Source organism: Haemaphysalis longicornis, unplaced genomic scaffold (genome assembly GCF_048455015.1).
Source record: "Haemaphysalis longicornis isolate Haplotype H1 unplaced genomic scaffold, Haemaphysalis longicornis Haplotype H1 scaffold_3, whole genome shotgun sequence".
NCBI lineage: Eukaryota > Metazoa > Arthropoda > Arachnida > Ixodida > Ixodidae > Haemaphysalis > Haemaphysalis longicornis.
The window spans coordinates 59,942,143-59,962,918 of NW_027526335.1; the positions used below are offsets into that span (position 1 = coordinate 59,942,143).

General features: G+C 46.0%; 1 pseudogene; it reads right to left on the minus strand.

Moving 5' to 3' along the window:
• Positions 1–977: 977 nt before the first annotated feature.
• Positions 978–20,776, minus strand: part of LOC144175234 (uncharacterized) — a 96,180-nt pseudogene continuing 76,381 nt past the window's right edge.

Sequence of the window (20,776 nt, forward strand, 5' to 3'; positions counted from 1 at the left end):
CGCCCTTTTTCGAATGTACGTCCGACTCCCAAAAGCGCGATAAATCCCCGGGGTTCCTATTTTTTTTTACATTTTTCTGCCTTCTGTTTGGAGCACTATAAACTTTAAAAATGGTAGCGGGACAATGAATGGAACTTTATATGACCAGTGTACAGCGCCACGTGGAGCTATACGGGGACGCGTCTGGCAATCGAACTTGAGGTTACGAAATCAACGAGTGATGAAGTGGCTTTAGGACTATCGTGTGTTCAATCGCAAGCTAGTAAAATAAGCCTCACATGATGGTCGCCAAGGTATTTACAAGACGGTCCCTCCCTCTTCCCCCTTGCAACAAAAGAACGGTTCCTATTGCTAAAAAAAATAAATGTCACATTACGATGCAGTTGTAATGGGAACGTAAAACGGTCGTACCTTGTAACTCTTAGTCTTATCTTAACTATCTTTGCGGATGACTGAAGGCGCGGTTATCGTGTTATTCAACGGTGATTAATATATATTCTCAAAAACGGAAATTCTCCAAGTAGAGGCATTATCGTCTTTTGCTTCTCAATTCCCCTCCATCTCTACCGACTTGCCATCAAAAGCTCTCCGTTAGGCTTTGGCGTTCCCGTCCTTCCTCCTTCGATTACTCGGTCCCTGGCTTGGGACCTTTGGCTAACCAATTCAAAAATGATGCGACGGGCGCATAGACGTCCTGCCCCACCACCAATTTGTTAAACTAGGCTATCAGTGTCGGGAGTAATAGGTGGCGCAACCGCCATTAGTGGCTGCACGGCACTTTTGTGTGCACCAAAGTTTTTTTTCCCCTCCAAACCAAGACCGGCATCTACAGGGAGAGTGAAAATATTTTTTTAAATCGTCAAGAAGGACAGGTCTTCCTTTGGTTAGACACCTCACCCCAGGACCCTATTGCCGATAGCCCAACGGCTATCACGAGGATCACGCTCTTCTACCCCCACCAGCTGCTCAGCTAGAGCTCAGCAGAGCAGAGCAGAGTCTAGCTGCTCAAAGTCACCCCTGCGCAGCTGGGGGTGCGCAGGAGTTACTCTGAGGAATATGCTGTGAATTAAGGGAAGGAGGAACGCCCGGGTTGACTGGTATATTATGGGAGGATCTCTACGTTGCGGAGGGTATGGGGAGTACAATGTGGATTGGAAGAAGCGCACCATGTTAAGGCAGGGGAGGAATTTGTCTAAGTCGACGACAGTCAACGGCGTCCTCCCGGTCGGGGAAGCTGGCTGGGTAGAACTGCCGGTACTACGTGTACTTCATAGTTGAGCTGCATCCGAGTAATACACAGGGTGGCCAGATCCTGTTCTGATGGATGAGCGCTATTTAGGGCCCCGGGATTCATCTTACGGTGTTTGGATCAGCCGCGTGACACGTCATGGAGACGTCAGTAATACCGGTTCACAGCAGCAGCGCGACACACTGATTCTAAGGAACCTGTCCATGTGCCAATCTATTGGCGAAGTAAGTTGCGCTAAAAAAAAAGAAAAAAAAGAAAGCAAAGAAACAAACAAACGGGAACACGATGTTGCAGTAAATGATTCTGTGGAAGTAACTGGCGCCAAACAAGGAACGAGAGCAAGGAGACTCAAAAATAATGTAGCAGTTAAGAAGTCAGGGGAAAGTGTCGCCAGGCTTTCGCATTCCAAGCACACAAGCATCATTCAGTGGCCCAGGGAATTTTATTTTTTGACCGGACTGGCGATATATTCGAGTCTGGAGCAAGTGTTTCGAAACCGGGAAGCGAAGCCGGTTCTCTTGCATGAGAGCTACGTGTACCAAACCATTATACCCCTGTCGGCAGCCTAAGAGGATTAATAAAGTCCAAAACTTCTTTAGTAATCCTGAGTAATACGACTACAAAGTGTAGTAAGATTACTATTCAATTATCCGCATCGTCTTGTGTTGCAGGTAATGAAGTTCTTTTTTTTTTCATTTTATTCACCGTATGCCGGTATTTTATTTCCTTGGAACCATGCTCATCATTTTTTACGTTAGCATACTTCCAAGATTACGCAAGAAAAATTTAAGAAATCATTGTCATAATTATCTAAAAAGAAAGCTACAAGCGCTCATTACCTATCTTTTATTAATCAGGAATGTCTGAGCATCTCTTCTAGCTGAGTTGGGATAGCTTATGTGTGGATGGGTGTGCGCACGGCTCTCCAATGCAAATTTGTGAATCGGCGGAGAGCTTCTCAAGGCTGCTGTAGCCACTGGTCAATAGCCCTGAGTGGGCATGTGAGTATTTATGTTTGGTGTGCTGACGTCGTAGCCTAAGGGAATTGTGAAACGGCAGGGAACTTCGCTCAATCCCCATTCCACTCACGAACATTAGGAGAGGGCCTTGACCAGCTCAACCCTGGAGCACCAGGGTCAGCTCGTCGATACCGCTATTGACGCAGCCCGTGCTATTGTGTCCTGTACTCAGGAAGCCACCTCGAACTCCAATGTGTTTTCAATGTTTTCTCTCGCGCGCGCAACAGTTGAATGCCAGGGGTAGCCACGTTTATGAAAAATGAAGTTCTAGTTGATAAACTAACGAATTGCTGGGCCATCCCAGAGCCTGAGATTGTGCGCTATTACAACGATATGGCAAGCAAGCTCGAGCCGCTTGTTATTCCACCTGACGAGTGCTCCATACTCCAAAAGGTGCATGAAATATTGCCTTGTTATTACCGAGGAACCCCAACGAAATGGTACGTGCAAATAAAGAACATCGCTCAGAAATGCAGTTATGCTTTTCGGCCGTAAAAAGAACTACAGCCGGAAAAAAACAATGTTCTAGCTTATGCATAGCTTTCTCAGGATACGAGAAGGGATCTGTCTGTTTGCGAAACGATTTTGGAACGAGTGCCATGCACACAGCCCTGATCCTTTCGCAGAACTCCTCGGCCTGTCCGATTGTGCCGGGTGCAAAACAAACACGTATCTTTGCGCAAGAAATCAATTGATAGCAGTCTGGCGGGATAACAACAATACAAGCAAACTAAGAAGAAAGCGACAAAAAATGTTTATGATCATAAACAAATGAAAGACCTAAGGCAAGGAGAGCCTTCTGAAGATTTACGAACGGTTGAGAGCGAAGAAGAACAGTCCGGTTGTTTTCATTTATATTTCACCTCCCGCAGCACCTGGTTGCGTACTCCCGAATATTCGCACACACGACGCGCTCGCTCGCTCGCTCGCTCACTCACTCACTCACTCACTCACTCACTCACTCACTCACTCACTCACTCACTCACTCACTCACTCACTCACTCACTCACTCACTCACTCACTCACTCACTCACTCACTCCGACATACACGCTTCCGCATACGTTACATTCAGTTATCATTAACATCTAAAAAACGTGTTATATAAACAGTTCTACATAAGGTATAACACGCATTTGTATATAGCAAGTTTTCAAACAACTGTGTGTAACTAGACCTGTACCGAATGCATGAGAAAACGCCCATTTGTTCGAGATTTTGGTGCACGTTACAGATGCTCAGGTGGTCAAAATTAATCCGGAGCCCTCCACTATGGGGCGCCACCTCACCTGAATAGCGTCGGTGCCTGAAGCGCTATAATCAATCAATCAAAATCCGAATGCATAAAGCATATGTTAATCTGATTTGAAGTGCGGAATGAAAACTTAATATGTATGCTGCTAGGTATCCTAGTACAAAAGTTGTGCAGATACTACACTTTGCAACCTACTCTAACGGCGCAACGTCTGGCAACAGGAACTGTATATTTCGCAATGTTTCTATTGTATTTCCTGAAGGTGTACTTACATTCCATCATCAATACGTGAACATTCCAGCAACTAGACACTTTTAAAACAAACTCAATGGCGCCAATGCGTAGGAATTAAGCGCTGCGTATATAAATACCAGCCCGCTTTTCAGTTGACTTTTGTGACGAACTAAACAAGTGCACTGTTGCGGGCTAGTTGGTGCTTGATGGTACATAGAAAAACAGACAGCGTAAGAGGGATATGACAGCAAGAAACAACAAACACTGCGCTGAACTTCCAACTGAGTTTTGTTTAGACGAACAACGAATATACACTAGAATCGAAACAAACAAAGAAAGAAAATCATTACAAAAACAGACAAAAAAAGAAGTTGATTGTGGAGTCTTTTGTGGTGAGTTTTTACTATGAGGACTTATCCTTGATTGTGGCTCCACATAATTGTGACGCGTGAGAAATTATTATCGAAAGGTGTAAAACCTTAAACCAAAATGAAAGTGACTACCGCGTGTCAAAGTATGAGGGAACAATATAAACGTGACAAAAAATTATACAATAACTTAGACAAAAAATGCGGAAGCGGGTTCAGGTGGTTAGAACCAGTGTTGTACGTAACGGCGTTCCAAGGAACGGCGTTCCTGGAACTAGTTCCTTTTTGGAGGAACGAAGGAACGCCACCGTTCCATTAAGGATCGGTGGAACTGTAACGGTAACTCGTTAGATTTTTAAAGGAACGGCAGGAACGGCGTTCCTGCCGTTACATCGCCAGGATTTGGCTGTTTTTGATGCCAAAGCTCGAGTACAAAAATCACAAGTCGTCGTGTTTCTCTTCCTATAAGCTGCCCAATTTGCCCGCCCTTCAGCGGATTGTGCTTCCTCGAAGGTTAAAGGCAGAAAAATAACCACGCAGTGGTTCGCAGCTTAGGCTTGCTTTCATGCCGGTTGAGCTTACGCGGCGTTCGACGAGTGAACAGCGCTGCCGCAAGAATGCTTTTCACCTTTCATCGTTTGTCTGTGGTGGCCAAAATGCACGTCTGGCCGATAGAAATGTTGGCGCCGCAGGTTCCTTGTGAAACCACCCCTTCTGTATATTGTCACGGGTAATTACAGCATTAGTGCTCGCGAGGCGCGGGAGCCTTGTTGTCGGAGCAGTTGCGCTCGCTGTGAGGTCATTCAAAGGGTCGCCGGGTCTCAAAAGAGCTGGGCGCACCGCAGTGTCTCGGGATGTTGTACTGCTCGAAGTTACAGAGTACGCGCGCAGTTCGTCACGGCGCGGTCTGTCGCCGATCTGGCGGGAATGGGCCGACAGGAGTGCAAGGTGCTTTTGTATTGCATGCGTCGTGTTGACAAAGGGCAGTAATTCTGTCACTGTTGGGCATATTTTCGTCGCGCGCCGTATGGACAATACCTGAGAGAGGCCGCCCGAAGGTCAACTTCCAGCGCTCAGAGTTGCTGTAGTTGGTCGGTTTCAAGTTAAACCTGTGTTATACTTGTTCCTTGATGAATACCTGGGAGTTTGAGTGAGAGTGTTAGTGTGTATCACGTGATTGTTTGTGCACAAATATTTGGGTTTTGTTGACCTGGTCAATCAGTGGCCCAGTGTGTGTTAGTTAGAACTTAGTAGGTCCTGGAGGCTTGGTTTTAGTGCAATAAAACCGAAGTGCTTGGTGTTCTTGGACAGTCAGAGCGAGAACTATAAAGTCCTATTACAGAAGCTTGAGTCCGTTCGGTTGACAGAACCAGAGCGAACGCGGAGCCCCTCGTGAGTTAGCTAGGTTTAGCCAGAGAAGACTCTGGTTTAGCTGAGATAATTAAGACATTTCTCTGTTTTTTATGTGAACTTCGTTTATCTGGGGCGCAGGAATCGCGCGGCCTCGAGACTGACCATAAGAGAGAGAGATAGCTGGTTTTTTTTTTAGTTTTGTTTGAGCAAGTAGCAAGTTGGGTCTTCGTGGGTCTACCGGACATTTGAGAATCACCGAACGCCATCTTGCCTGCTCCTGCACCAACCTGGATCCTGTCACCTGCTGCAATGTGTTTTCTTACTCGCAAATTTGTGCTGTACGATCCTCAACGCTTCACTTTTGTAACCCCCTTATTAAATTCCCTGCAAAGGGGCCTGTAAGGTATTTTAAATAAACTGTAATATTGAATCTAGTGCAAGAAATTTAATTATCTTCCTGCACGTGAGTAACTTTGTATTTGCACATCTGACGCGCAGGTACCTTACTGCGTCTATGATATGTGTTGCACCTATAATAGACGAGCACCAAAAACGCAGTTAGACATGTCTGGGGTTTGTGCGGTGCTTCTTGAAAAAAAAAATTGTCAGGGAGCGTTCCTTTGGATTCTTTTTATTTCTAGATAATCTGCTGCCGGCGGTGTTCATATTCGTATAATATACGTAGTTCCATTATAGTTTTAAAATTCCAACTCTATTTTACCTATCAGACCCTATATTCGAATTTAAAAAATCGAATGTAACGTTAAAGTAACGAAACGTTCCAATTTTTGAACTGGAACTGGAACGCGTTCCTTTCGAAATAAAGGAACTTGTAACGGTAACTCGTTTCAAGATTGGGAAGGCACGAGGAACGAGGTTTCGTTCCTATTTTAGAGGAACGTGTACTACACTGGTTAGAACATCCCTTGAGCCTCTACCACCTGCGCCCGAACGTTCTCCGAATTTAAAGACTTTCCTTTTTTTTTTTCGTTGAGGGCTTACATTGACTGGAGGAGAGTCATCCCACTTGAGTGCAGTACAAGTACACACTTTTCGAAAATAAACATTTGCTGGCTGCTTCAACGCCAAAGTTAAGAGCGAAATCATCAGTAGAGGTCAAGGTACGCCAAAGAAAGGAAACAAACCTTCTGTCCTGCCCCCAGATCAACTGCTTGGTGGGACTCATTTTGCCCGGTGGCGAGTTGGCTCGTTCGGTGCACAAAGAGAAATCTGTTCGCTGGGATTCTTCGTTCTGCACTTTGACCTTGAGTGAGCAAACATTCAGCCTGCAGCCTGTTTCTTTTGCACTACTCTTATTTTGTCGTCATAACGTTGCCGCTGTATCTTTGTATGCTAACAAAGAAAGCAAATTTACTCGACAGCAAGAACACTGGCGGAACGCACAGCTATACTGGATAAAAATTTTCACGTAAGATGCATGATTTATACGAAATAAGGTCAAATACATTATTTATCTTTTAAGCGCTTTATCCTTGCACAGCAGTTTCTTGCGCTCTCTGAGACCGAAAGGATTCACACCATGCTTCAAATCAAGCCTGTTGGGCTGATGTGCTGTTCTAAGATGCTTAATATTGCGCAACTAATGTCAGGCTGGGCCATACCGGCATTCGAATTGCCAGACAGACAGACATTAGGAGGGAACCTTCGTTGCTTACCAGCATAATTTTTACTTCTTTAATCAGGATACTCTAATTCCACGTGTAGGCTTCACTATACGTCGCCAACATGATTTTTAGTGGAAGGCCGCAACACACTAACTAGGTTCATTTTAAGTCAACCAGAGTCATCGCGCTGTAGTGACGTTGTTGATACCTGCCCGTCTCGCATTCCGAAGGAGTTGGGGTCGATTGCTCTCTACTCCCAAATCTATTAAATATTGTTTCCAACTCTATCGATTTGCTTCTATACTTTTTTCCTAGGCGGTCGTTTTGTCTTCCGTCATTAGCGCTTTCGCGTTACCATATGAAAATCGCACAGCTTATATAAAATCAAAACTGAATGCGGAAAAACTTATGGTGCGCCGTAATTTAAAGTTTATCTCCAACTTTCACTTGAGCGTTCGCAATTTTTATGAAAAAATAAAGCTCTACATGTGAAACTGACGAATGGCTGAGTCCCACTTCAAAGCTTTAGATAGCGCACCATTACAACAAAATGGCAAACTCGATTATTTTGTATTTCCACATGACGACTGCTGCGAACCAGAACAGGTGCATCAAATATTTCCTCGTCCCCAGCGAAGACCCCGAACGAAATTATATGTGCAAATACACAACACTCGCGAAATTTTTACTGAGAAATATCGTTATGTTGCTCGGCTGTAGAAAAACTAGAGCGGGATAAAACCAATTTTCTTGTTTACGCATAGGTTTCTCTGGATACGAGAAGTAATCCGTTTGTTTACCAAACCATTTTCTAGCGTGAGCCATGCGCTCTCCCCTGATCTTTGCGCACAGTTCCTCCTCCAGTAATATTGTTGTTGCGGGTGAAAAATAAGCAGCTTTCGATTATCAAAAAATAAATTGACAACAGCCAATAAGCGCAATAACGACAAAAAATCATAACAAACAAGAAAGCGAGAACAAATGTTTGCGAAGAAGAAGAGGCGAAGTAAAGAACTAAGAGAAAAAAGAGCCGCCTCGGGACATAAAAATGGTGGACAGTGAGGGCGGGCAGTCTGACTATTTTCATTTAGAATCCACAACCAGCAGCACGTTGTTATGTGTCTTCCCGAATACACACTCCCGGGACGATAAAGCCAAAGCATGGAGGGCGGGTGGCTCCCCCCAGTGAGTTCACGCAAAATTATTCCAGGATTTTTTGAGGGGGGTTCGAAGGATATGATAAGAAATTCCACGGCGGTTTCCTGAACAGAATTCAGTCGATGGGGGCGTTGCAAAACCTGACGCCTTGCCTCGTCACCCCTGTGTCAAACATTTAATGTACCAGGTAGCATTAGACACGTTTTGTGGACTCCTCAAAACATACAATGGGGTGGCCAGCTTTGCTAAAGGAACTCTGCAACACGTCTGAAAGATGTTTTCACTATTTCCTTCGCATCTAAAGGCACTCTGAAAACTATAGTTATCGCCACCACAAAGCGGCAATGTGTGATTTGCTCGTCGCATCAGATCTGCCTTCCGTTAGGGCTTTCCTTTTTTGGAGATATTTTAAAGTGGCTACCGAATGCGTTTATTGCTACAGCTCAAAGGAGACCGGCCACCTCCTTTTAGCTGTAGAAATTACGTCAATAATGCTGGTACACTGCTTTAATTACGTGATTCAAGCGCTCAGAAAACGACAATATATACCGTGAAAGAGAAAAAACCCTTTGAACAAGTTGCTACTTTATCTCATGTGCATAAATCAGTGGTTCATGGCCGAAGTACTTTGTGACCTCCCATTCAAAGTACTGGATGTGTGTGTTGGCTGCAGTCTGAGAGCCTTTCAGATCTAGAAAAAAGTTGAGTGAGGTGTGGCAGGGTCTATTTACAAGGCTTCAAAAGAGAGCCTCCCGCTTGCGATTTTGAGGGAGTATTATTCCCATGTGCACACTACATTCCCTAGCGGTACATTTAATGATAAAGCGCAAAGACCTGGAGTTTTCAAAGCACACAAACGTTTGCGCCCCGGTGATTTCTCTGACTGCGTTTACAAATGTGCAGGGGTAAAGCAAATTCTGGCGATTTTGCAATGCTACGTCAGCCTGCTCGCTCACAACTCACTCACTCACTCACTCACTCACTCACTCACTCACTCACTCACTCACTCACTCACTCACTCACTCACTCACTCACTCACTCACTCACTCACTCACTCACTCACTCACTCACTCACTCACTCACTCACTCACTCACTCACTCACTCACTCACTCACTCACTCACTCACTCACTCACTCACTCGAATGCTTGCACACTCAATACATTTTCGTTATCACTAACATCTGAAAAAGTTTTACATAGACAGTTATACCTCAGGCATACACGCATTTGTAATTATGTACATGTTTGGAAATGCGGGTGTGTAATTAAACCTGTACCGACTGCATATGGTAATGTTATTTGAAGACTAGGTGGAATCCTACCATGTGTGTTGACCATGCTAGTCAACCCACATGGCAGGATTTCTTTTAGTCGTAAAAAAATATTTCCTCGCGCTAGGTGTTCAGACCACAGGTTGTACAGATACAAGGGGTCCGTTAGATTCACCCTGAACCTCTGAAACAAGTTCCCAGCAGTGGAGTGCCGTTTCCACCACTGTGCATGATCAGTAGAATCATATCTGCACCTTTCTGCCTGCTGCTGCACCTCCTCGGCAGGGAGCCCAGGCAAATCCATGAACTAACCGAGCGGTGACTCTAACGGCGCAGTTCAGGCGCTGCGAGCTGCATCACTGAAACGAGTGGCGAGGTGGTGCACCGCCTGAACTGGCTCACGTGGTGTCGCTCAATTAAATAGTCGGAAAACTTTGTAACCCACTCCAGGGCCGGATTAAGGGGGGGGGGGGGGATGCTACGAGGGCTGCAGCCCACGGCCCCCCGTTGTCGGGGGCCACGCTCGACCTTATGAAAAAAACGTTCTTGGGTGTTCTCGCTGCACGCCTCGAAAGTTGAAGGTAGGAGCGCCAACCTCACTTTCACACCACCGCTGACTAACACGTGACAGGGGGGGGGGGGGGGAGTGGGGGCCCCTCACGCTATGGTTGACAACCTTCGAGTCCATTTCAATTCGATTTAATTATTCCGACCGACTCCTCCTCCTTGTTGTCCAAAGGTTTCTGAGATGACGTCTCGGACCAAAATTCTTGGGTACACAGCTTCACGGAGCCTAAGAAGCCACATAAAAAAGGCCCCCGAAATTGGCTCCAGTCTTTTTCGGCACAGGTCGTTTCGGTAGTCTTTTCGGTAAACGGACCTCTGAGTACGCGAACGTTTCAGCGCGTGGGCGTTTCGGTATAAGAAAGGATCAGGCATGCGAATAATGAAATAATGCCTGAAGAATATCAGCACGCGGACGTTTCGGTATAAAAAAGGATCAGGCATGCGAATAATGAAATAATGCCTGAAGAACATTGTAAATTGTTTAAACCGAGGGACGTCAAATGTAATTGTTGACAACTTAAGCGTTGGACTCGTACACACTTTGTCACAAATTTCAACTTATAGCGCTTGACAAAGAAGTTCATTGCGATTACGACCCGTTCGATAAAGCTTCTGGATTATCTGAATCGAATAAGGGTGATTGATATCAACTCAATATATCTCGCTCAAGTGATTCAGTTGGTTAGCACTACCTGCAGCGTTGCACTTTCAAGACACAATCCCGAGTGATCTTCTCAAAATGATGATGCAGAATATATTGTTTCCATTGCTGTTATGTTTATACCTAACTCTTCCTGTAACAAACCAGCAGACTGAACACTGAGTGCGTGAGTGAGTGAGTGAGTGAGTCAGTCAGTCAGTGGGTGAGTCAGTTAGCAAGCGGGCAGATCTAACCTTGCGAGATGGGGCGGCAATTGCTTCACCCGAGTGACATCTTTTAAAACTATTCGTGGCAAATCACCAAGAGTCCCAAAGCTTTTCGTCAGGAGAAGTTCAGGAGAAGAGGCTGGATGTCTCGTCTAGTGATCGTGCCCTTTTGCGAGTAGGATATCGTGCCGAAAGAGGAATGCGGGATGTCTTTCCTTCAGAGTTCTTTAAATAACGCTGCGTGCTCCATAGCATGCACTGGAGCACATCTTTTGAAATCTTTTCTTAATTAAAGCTGCTTGGGATCCGCTATCCTTAAGTAGTTGAAATCTTTATCCATCATGTCGATGGAAAGAGATCTAGTCTCACGTGAGTCCTTTCCCTTATCGTATACAGAATGCAACTATTTATTGAAAAGTGAAACCACTGTGACTCTAGGTACATTTTATTGGCGCTATAAGACAATACACACAAGAAGATGCGTGGGACGAACGCGAGACTTCCAACAGAATTTTTTCAAGAGAAAGCTTTCTTAGCCGGACCGATGGCGTCCTGTCAAAAAACTAACACATTTCCTCATAGACCGGTTGGTCGACTGAAAAGCTTTCATAAGATCTCTGGACACGTGGCGCGTGCGTGAAAGCGTGCTTGCATATATCGAGACGTTACTTGAAAATCTCGAAAAAGGGACGCTTCTAGATAAGACAGTATACACTCATCTATCATGAAGATGGAGTGCAATAGTATACCTTTATCGCATAAACCATGCATAGGCATACATTCAAATCGTTCCTACAAGCTTTCACGTAGAGCGCGAAAATTCGTCGCATGCCTTCGTTCTTCGTTCGCGATTTGGGTCTTTGGAGGTTCAACGATCGATTGGACGCACATAAAAAAACCCTGAAGCATAACAGAGAAAAGGAGAAGCCTCACTCATTTTACACGCGTGCGCGTTAATCTGCGATTCAGGAACCACACTTCTGTTTTGGACAATGCCACGGAAGAGGCGCTGACACAGCCGTCGCCTTATTTGCCAATGCGAAACGCCTCGAAGATTTTTCGTTGGCATTCGCTGCCTGATCTGCGCACAACCTGTGTATTTTTGTATGCTGGAGTGCACTTGCAGCTGCGGAAACGGTGAGTGAATGGTTATGTAAATGTTCAAAGGTTGTGTAGGCCACTCGCGTGGTCGTTCCGCTTCAACCGGCGCTTCTGTTGTGAAGCCTGTGCAGGCTGTCTGAGCGACAAGCATGACGGAAGCTACAAATCCACGCGGCTCCATTCGTAGCGTAATTATCGAGGCGCCACTTCATGTGCCCGCAGAGGCCGCCAGGCCAGCTCTACCCGAGCGGCTTCCTTCGAGTTGGGGAATCAGCAGGCTTAGGCGATGTGAAGAACTCCGACGTGGACGCGAGCCAAAGCAACAACAACGTCTGTTTCTTTTCGGGACCATGACAGCTGCGTCCACTTAAAAACGTATCCTGCGTGCGACCCCTTCAATGCCGTGTTGGAAACAGACCTCCGCCACGACTCGGGGACGGTAAGCTGTTTGTCCCCGTGCACTTTTCGCTTTGGAATGAGCCGGTGGAGGGCACTGACCAAAGGGCGGCCCGCAGATCTGGTCCCGCTGGGGCACGGCGGCAGGAGTATAGGAGCCCCCGAAAGAGCGCGGGAAAAACAGTGGATGCAGCAGACATGTTGAGGACTTGAAAGCAAGAGGTCGACCCAGACTCGCCTCCGTCGTAGATCCCGAATTTAGACGAGAAGCCTCAGCGTGTTTCCACTGTCAGTGACGACCGAACGACGACTCGACCGACCGACAACGAACTACTGGCTGCTTTAACTGTTGTGTGGCACCGACGGGAGCAGCCGCCCGGGGGTGAGCAGAGGCATTCTATCCCTATTACACTCTTTTCTGATGCGATCTCTCGCACTCACCTGATGCTCTCCAGCTCAATGGGGACCCGTTAATGTGTAACGGCTTGCCGACTATCGAGGCCATCACAGCCACGCAACAGGAGTTCATCGCCGCTGAAGGCTCGACGGCCATGCGCAAAGTTCCCATGTACGAAACAGGCCGCTATACAGCCCAAAAAGGGACATTTTTTTTCTGCTCATCGTATTTGTGGTAATCGCGCTGCGATAGGAAGGTTGCGTTACGTGGCACGTCTGAGCACTCCTCCCTCCCCCTCCCTCCAATCTGCTTCACAGGAGGCGCGTGTTCTAATCGCCGCGTGCTTTCTCGTTTGCGCGGGTAACGTACAGGATTTTGGCCCGTAAGCCGTGGCGGCCAACTGTTTGGCAGATGTCTATGGGTGACAGCTGCCTGCGCGGACTTTGTGCCCTCCTGTATATGCAGGTGGAGAACTGGAGGAACATTGTCGAAATGACGAGGTTTTGCCATAAAGAAGGTTCTTGGCTGAGCATTCGAGCTAGACAGAGTCCCGTGAGACTTGGGGTGGCGACCGTTGATGCTAGGCAGATTGAGGGTGGCATCGGTTATGGATACAGCTGTGTTATGGGCAATTTGAGGGATCTTGCGGCGGGAAAAGAGTCCCGGTGATTGTCACTCGAGCGGGTGTCACGGTGTAAGAGCACTTATTTCTAACACCGTGGTTTGTGTACATAGGATCATGCGAGAGAGAAGAGTTGGAGTTTGGGGCGCTCAAGGGGTGTTCACGCATTTGGAGCTGGAGTATAACTGCAGTTTGGAATTTTTGGATGCAAAGCATCTCGTGCTCGGGGCTGTGTCCCGCCCTCCATCGTTGCCGTTGTCCGCCGTCCACACTCTACTGCGCATGCGCGTCTTTTCAGCCTCGCCAGCGTTTTGGCTGACGTCAGCGCAGTACGCTATAAAAAGAAATAGTTAGGCGGGGCCCGGTTTCGATCCCACGACTCTCTGGCCGCAATGGGAGGTACGTGGCGCTCTTCCCACTGCGCTACAAACCGAGATGGGAGCATGTGCTACGAACGCGCCTTGTCCCTCACTCATTCAAACTACGCCCAGAAGCTACTGATACAACGAAGGCGTGCGAAGCTGAACGTCAACGGAAACGACGAACTGAAAACTAATGAAAACTTCAGTCGACCCAATGGCTACTTCGCATACTACTCAGGATTCCCCTACGGGAAGATGGTGGAATTTTTTTCTTTATGGCTCATGTTAACATATATAGCTTTGTTAATATACAGCTTTGTTAATACAGCTTTGTTAACATATATAGTTGTATATAAATTCTTTACATCCCTTCATCATATCAACAACATCTAGAATTCGTTACACCGGCCACAATCTCCGAAACTTTCAACACCATCTTTATGGTTAGCCCCATGCCAAGTCAGCCAGAGCCAGAAGATTGGGTTCCTGATCGACGCCGAACTTCCGAAAAAAAAACTTTACTTATTACAACTTGCGACAATACATTGGTCCTGTTGATTTTTATGCGTATAAAACTAAAACCTTATAGCCCTAATAAAGTGGGCTTCTTGTAAGAGAATACTCTTCTGTTCTATGGCGTGTGCAGGCCGACGAGGCACTTCGATTAACTGTGAATTTGTGATGGACCGTCAATCAAACCATACTAACTTTTACACCTGATAAAATCCGTTATATAATACTAGACATCAAGCCAAGAAATTTATTTCGAGAAACCGTAAAATTATGTATAATTTATCACTGGTCGGAGACCATAACTTGGGCTTCGACAATTTAAGCGTAATAAAGCGAAATCATCACCATCGTCATCCTCATCATTATCATGGCCCCAAGGACGCAGTAGCCCCGGAGCGCCAAATTTCCTAATCCGGCACTGACCCACTCTACCATCTTAAAGGGATTTTTTTATTTCGGAAGGTTTCTTCTGTTTCTCCTGAAGGTTGTTTGACTTGATCAATGTGTGAAGATACCAGCAGTCAAGCCACTTATAAAACGTGAAGCCTGCTGTGAAGCCTACGCTTAGCAAAATGGTCAGTTGTATGTTTCGCGAAATTACAGAGAGAAAAAAAAATTGGCCGTGTATCTGCTCCTTTCATTGCAAATGTCCAAGCAAGACGACAGTCGACCGGCGTCCCTGGCAAGTGAATGCATCTCATGCTTCTCCCGACTCGTTCCTTCCAAGATAACACGCTAGAGGTTTTCTCAAGTCAATTTAAATTTACCGCGTTCCACTACTCTGATTCAAGTGTCTCGATGCCAGCGCTGCCGTACGGCGGAGAAGCGCGTGAATCGAGGCGCCTTACAACAACGGTTCTGGAACCACGTTGCCCTACTCCATGAGCGTTCCAAGCGGAACACGAAACCTATCTAGTGGAACATTTCGTTGCTGTTGCCATTTGATTTTTTAGAATTCCGCCAGGTAGCGCGGGCAACAGCAGGCAACGGTTTCGTCAAGTTGATGTAGTATTTTATTTTCTGGGGGAAGGACGGGGTACTCACCGATCGCAGCATGCGGGTTTACTCCCCCCGTTCTCGCTGATCACCAAATTGTAGCGTAATGCGACCTCTCGCACCGCTGTGCGCTCCACATGCGCCAGAAGTTCGTAAAAATTGAAGGAAGCTCACACCAGCGCATGACATCTTACTTCTGCTCCGTCGCTGCCGCCATCTCGTCGCCTCCGTCGGCTGCGGCAGAGACGGGGAAGTGAGACCGGCTAAGACCGTGTTTGAGCTTCTTGATTTTATAAAAAAATGTTTCCATTCACGTGCTTCGTTAATACAACTCAACCAACCACAATTCATGAATCTTGCTTTTATATAACCTTAGCAAAGAATATCTCTTTGAAGTAATAAAGGGTGCGGTTAAGTACCTTTCACTTGTCTCTGGTTTTACTCTTAGTAGCGCCACGTGTGTAAATTCGAGCGACGTCGCATGGGTAATCCCTGTCGGTGTCGTTTAAAGCTTCGCTTTCCAACCACCTTCACAGGATGAATTGGCCCGCATTTTTTGCTTAAGAACGAATTCCTTTTTCTTAAGTTGGTAAACATTTAAAAGAAGTGATCGAATGGTTAACAAATTCTGATTAGGCTAAACGTTCTTTTTAACCTGCTGAGAGATGTCGAAGTGCCAATTACTAAAAATATTTGAAAGCGCGCGCTCTCCTTGGCTGGCCTGACGGATGTATCGTGAGCGTCAGGTTCCGGCGCACGCAATCCGATGGCAGGAACATCATTACAAGTGCAGGGGTGGTGCCATAAGACCATCTATGAGCGCTTCTAGAATCCCTCTTCGGAGTCATATCCCAACTGCCGGTATCAATAAAAAGCGGATAGCACACAAGTGGTAACACGTGTGTTCCCGGCATGCGCATAATGCAAAAAAAAAAGGGCGAATGCTTTGAAACAGTACAAAAACATCTCGTCCTCTAATCACTAGCTTTCCATGAAAAAAGTGCACTGTTATATCGATAAGTCGGAAAACAAATAGAGAAAGCGAGGCAGGACGGGGCTTGTTGGATATCTGCAGTGTGCCCAAAGGCGGCCTGAGAGGTTTCAACGTATTAAGCTAGCAGCCGTGGCCACCCCAATTCATGCTGAAGAGATTTGAAGGCACGCCACTCAGACGTGTGAATGATGGTAAAAATATGTACATATTCTCACTTTTGTGCATTTCCGCTATTTGTTATTTTTGCGACGAAACGAAAATTTCTGCTTTCTTAAAAGTTATACCAACGTAGGCATCAGTGCTCGAACAACAAACAACAAAATCTTGAAAGGAAATCATATTTTGCCGGGCAGCTTTATGTTGTAATGCAGACGTCTGCTGTCACCACATCCACCTGAAAGCGTAGGTTCTCAGTACTCTGCGTCAGGAACCGAAAACTCATTTGCCCCAAGTACAATGGAGCACGCGCGTCGGTAAGAACTTGCAAAGTAAACGGTCGTCCCGACATTACGAACAGGTTGGACAATTTCCTAATACGTGAGAGGTTGGTTTCCATGCTCACCTGGCATTGCTAGAGGCAGTGAAAGCACTTTCAACCAACCTGGGCTAATAATCTTGCGCCAGGCGACAATCGCCTAGTGGTTTGCCACGCCTGTGTTGTTGCTCTCCACCGCATTTCTGTCTTTTCTCTAATTTCATTTCTTTTTTCCATGCATCCCATGCTTCTCCATGCTTCCCAGTCCGTCGACAAAAAGGAGGAAGGCAGATTTTTTCGCGAGGTGATATCTGCATTGCATTCATTTTAATCTCCCGTACTTACTGAGCCACACAACATCAAAAGTGAACTTCACATCTTAAAGAAAACAGAAACATCCCGAGAATGAGGCAGGATGATGGGTAGGGAGGTTTCAGCATCGTTGCTGCTCTGAAGCATCCTTGTTATTCTTGCTCTGAAAGAGCGTAAATATTTTTTCCTGGATGGATCGCGGAGAGAGAAAGAGAAAGAAAGTAAAGAAAGGCAGGAATTTTAACCAGGCTACGGCCTAGTATGCTATCCTGCACGGGGGAAAGGGTAACAATGAGGAAAAAGATGAAAATAGAGAAAGAAGGGGAAAGAGACCGACATAGCGCACTGCGGTAAGCCTAGCGGTAGGACACTATAGGAAAAAAAGAGTTCACTGAGTTCATAGCGGGTAGACTTTTGCGCTACAGTGTTTTGTGCAATTCCGTCGTTTTGAGGAAACACAGGAGCGCATTTGTCGCCTTGTCCGCAGACGACGGAGAAGGCCAGTGGCCCAGATTGTCTCCTCAGAGAACGGGCGCCGAGAGTTTAACTTTCGTAGAGTCGCAGAGAGCTGGCTTCACTGCGATGAAAACCGCGGACAATCGCAGAGGACATGTCGTATGGTCTCTGGTGTGTCACAGACTTCGCACGCCTCACTGGCTGCCATTCCAATCAAATAGGAGTAAGCATTTGTGAATGCGACTCCAAGCCAGAGACGACAAAGAATGGTTGCATCAGATCGCGGGAGGGGGCGTGGAGATGGGGGTCCAGGGCATGAATACGAGCGCGCGTGAACTCTTGGGTGATCCATTCGGATAGCGTGGTCTCCCGAGCAAGTTTGCGGAGAGTTCTAGCGGCGTCCGTCCTGGATAACGGTCTCTCCATTTTTTGGTGTGCCAAGCATGCGGCAGCGTCCGCACTATCGTTTCCGACAATGCCGCAATGACTGAGAAGCCACTGAAAGAACTTCTTCACTTCTCTCTGGGGCTGAACTTCTCCACGTGTGTAAATTAGATTACGCTGTGCATATTGTGCTCTCAGACAAAAACATAAGGCTTTGTAGAAATAAAAAATGAATTCGTATTACTGGAAATGCCCTGTTCAAAGTATGCGAAACCTTCAAGGAGTGAAATGCTTCTCCACGATGGCCTGAAGCGCTATCCCTCCCTCCTGTTTTTCTTCTTGAAACGTTTCTTGGGTTTTCGGTTTTTTAGAACACCGAACGCAATCTGCAGCGACTCAATCATGGTTCACTGTGGGCATGCTCATGTGCCTCGAATTGTATTTTTCCCTGTCGGCTCATATTTAACTTAGCTTTTGTCCTTGAGCAAGATTTTAGGTAGAATAGCGTAGGCGAGCTTGATTAGGCGTGTTATTTCGCTTTATATTTAACGACAAACACCTCGTTTAGAGAACATACAAGTGCACGAAATATATATTTGTCTCTCTTAACTTCAGGAATCGTAGTAAGTAATCCTAACTATTCCCGTATCCCTCCCTTGAAGTTTTAGACTCCCGGCCTTCCTTTCGGCATTTCCTCAACGCGCGCAACAATCGTAAGCATATATATAATGGCGACTCCCAAGGCGGTGTCGTGGCAGTTGCCCTAAAATGTGCGCGGCAGCGAGGCGTCTTTCGTCTACTACAAGATCCCGGTGGGAATCTCAGTGATCCGGCAAGTTGCTCTTGCAGCCATTCACAGCAGCTTTCTAGCAGTCTTCGCAGTTTTATCGGTATTTTATCTCGTTTGTGTAACAGCTTTCCTATCGCAGGCAGTAGTACCTGTTCAGAGTTTTTGGACATTCAGGCCAGTGTGTAACATTATATATATATATATATATATATATATATATATATATAATGTTACACACCCTTACATGTAATGTTACCCTTCACTTTCCGAGGTTTTCTTGACTGCCAACCCTTATTTCTGTGTCATTTTTCTTATTCGCTACATGCATAGCGAGGGCCTCTTTTCTGGGCAGTCTTGGTGCCATAAGGAGCTTAAGAGGGTTCAACGCTGGTTGACCACTCTCGACATGTCGTAGACACTCGAGTCACAGCGCGGGATTAAAAAGAAGGTTCCCTTCACCCCGAGGAGTCAGAGTGGCGCTGGCTACCACCCCCAAGCACAGGAAAAAATTACATCGACATAAATACCCCAAAAAGCGGGGGGGGGGGGAGAAATCGCCCCGCCGGTAGTGTAGTGGGTATCGCACCAGACCGGTATACTGGAGGTCGTGGGTTCAGATCCACCTGGCGGGCATTTTTTCTCCGCTTTCTTTCTTTCTTTCTCTTTCTTTCTTTCTTTCTTTCCAAATTCTCTATCTGTTTCAATGACCTACCACAACCTTCCCTTTGCTTTCCGAGGTTTTCTTGACTGCCAACCCTTATTTCTGTGTTATTTCTACGAGCCCCTCATTTTCTATTCTGATTCGCTATATATATATATATATATATATATATATATATATATATATATATATATATATATATATATATATATTATATATATATATATATATATATATATATATATATATATATATGCAGGCTGCTACCGAGAGTCCGGTGGTCCCGATGATGGGAGAAGGGGAAGGCCATTAACTAGATGGAGCTAGGGACGAAGTAAGAAAACTCGGAGGCAAGAACTGGACTCAGACAGAGTAGGACAGGAGCGGGTGGAGGTCAATGGGAAATACCTTCGCCCTTCAGATGAACTTGATATTCTGATATGATGATTGAACGTTCTTCACGAACCGCTGCCCTTCGCATCTCCTCTATTGTTGAGCAGCGGAGTCGATATACGAACAAATGGATTGCGGGACTCCGCCACAATCACTGCTTCCGTTAATAGAGAAACACACTTAGTTAGCGATATTCGGTTAAAAATCATTCCTAGAAAAACATGCGACGCGTACCTGACGCACTCTACAGTAACTCTTCAATGTGGTCAATTTAAGAGTTGGTCGCTATTCATGACCGTTTTTTTTTTTTTTTGCTTCGGTTCTTTTTTATTACAAACCACAGTATTTCTTTAGGGCAGTTCTCGCATGTATCTCTTCCTACCCATTATGCAGCGACCGCGAGCACTAAAGTGCGCTGTCCGAAAATCCATATACAGCGGCAAATGGGCTGACGAGCGTTCTGCAGAGGCATCACTTATTTTATGGTTGGAATACGCGCAAGCACTTTCTTCCCGCCATTCTCTCCGCCCGCCCTTCAAAGTTTGCCTTGAGCAAGCTCTCAATCAGGAGCTGTCTGTCTCTTCAGTCTTTTCAGCATGGGAAAAAACAGGGGTTCTGGTGAACAAATGTATTGAGAGCCATCTTTGTTCCCGTTAGGATGTTTTTTTATATAATAAAGAGAAGCCCGACGCTTTCCCTCACTGGTAAACATCAAACTTTGCAAATGGATTTTGTTGTCGGTCGTGTATTGTTCCTTAATGGCAACTTGTCGCGTTCGTGATCGGCATAAATGCGGAGGGCTAACAATTTGCGGCGCTCGAATTCAATGCTCTGACAAGTGTATGTCGGCCTATCTATGCCCCAAGGAAAAAAACTTGGGCATTCAAAGGATTAGGACGCGCTTCCATCTAAGCTATGACACGACTGAACTTGAATGCTCGTCTGCTCCGTGTACTTTA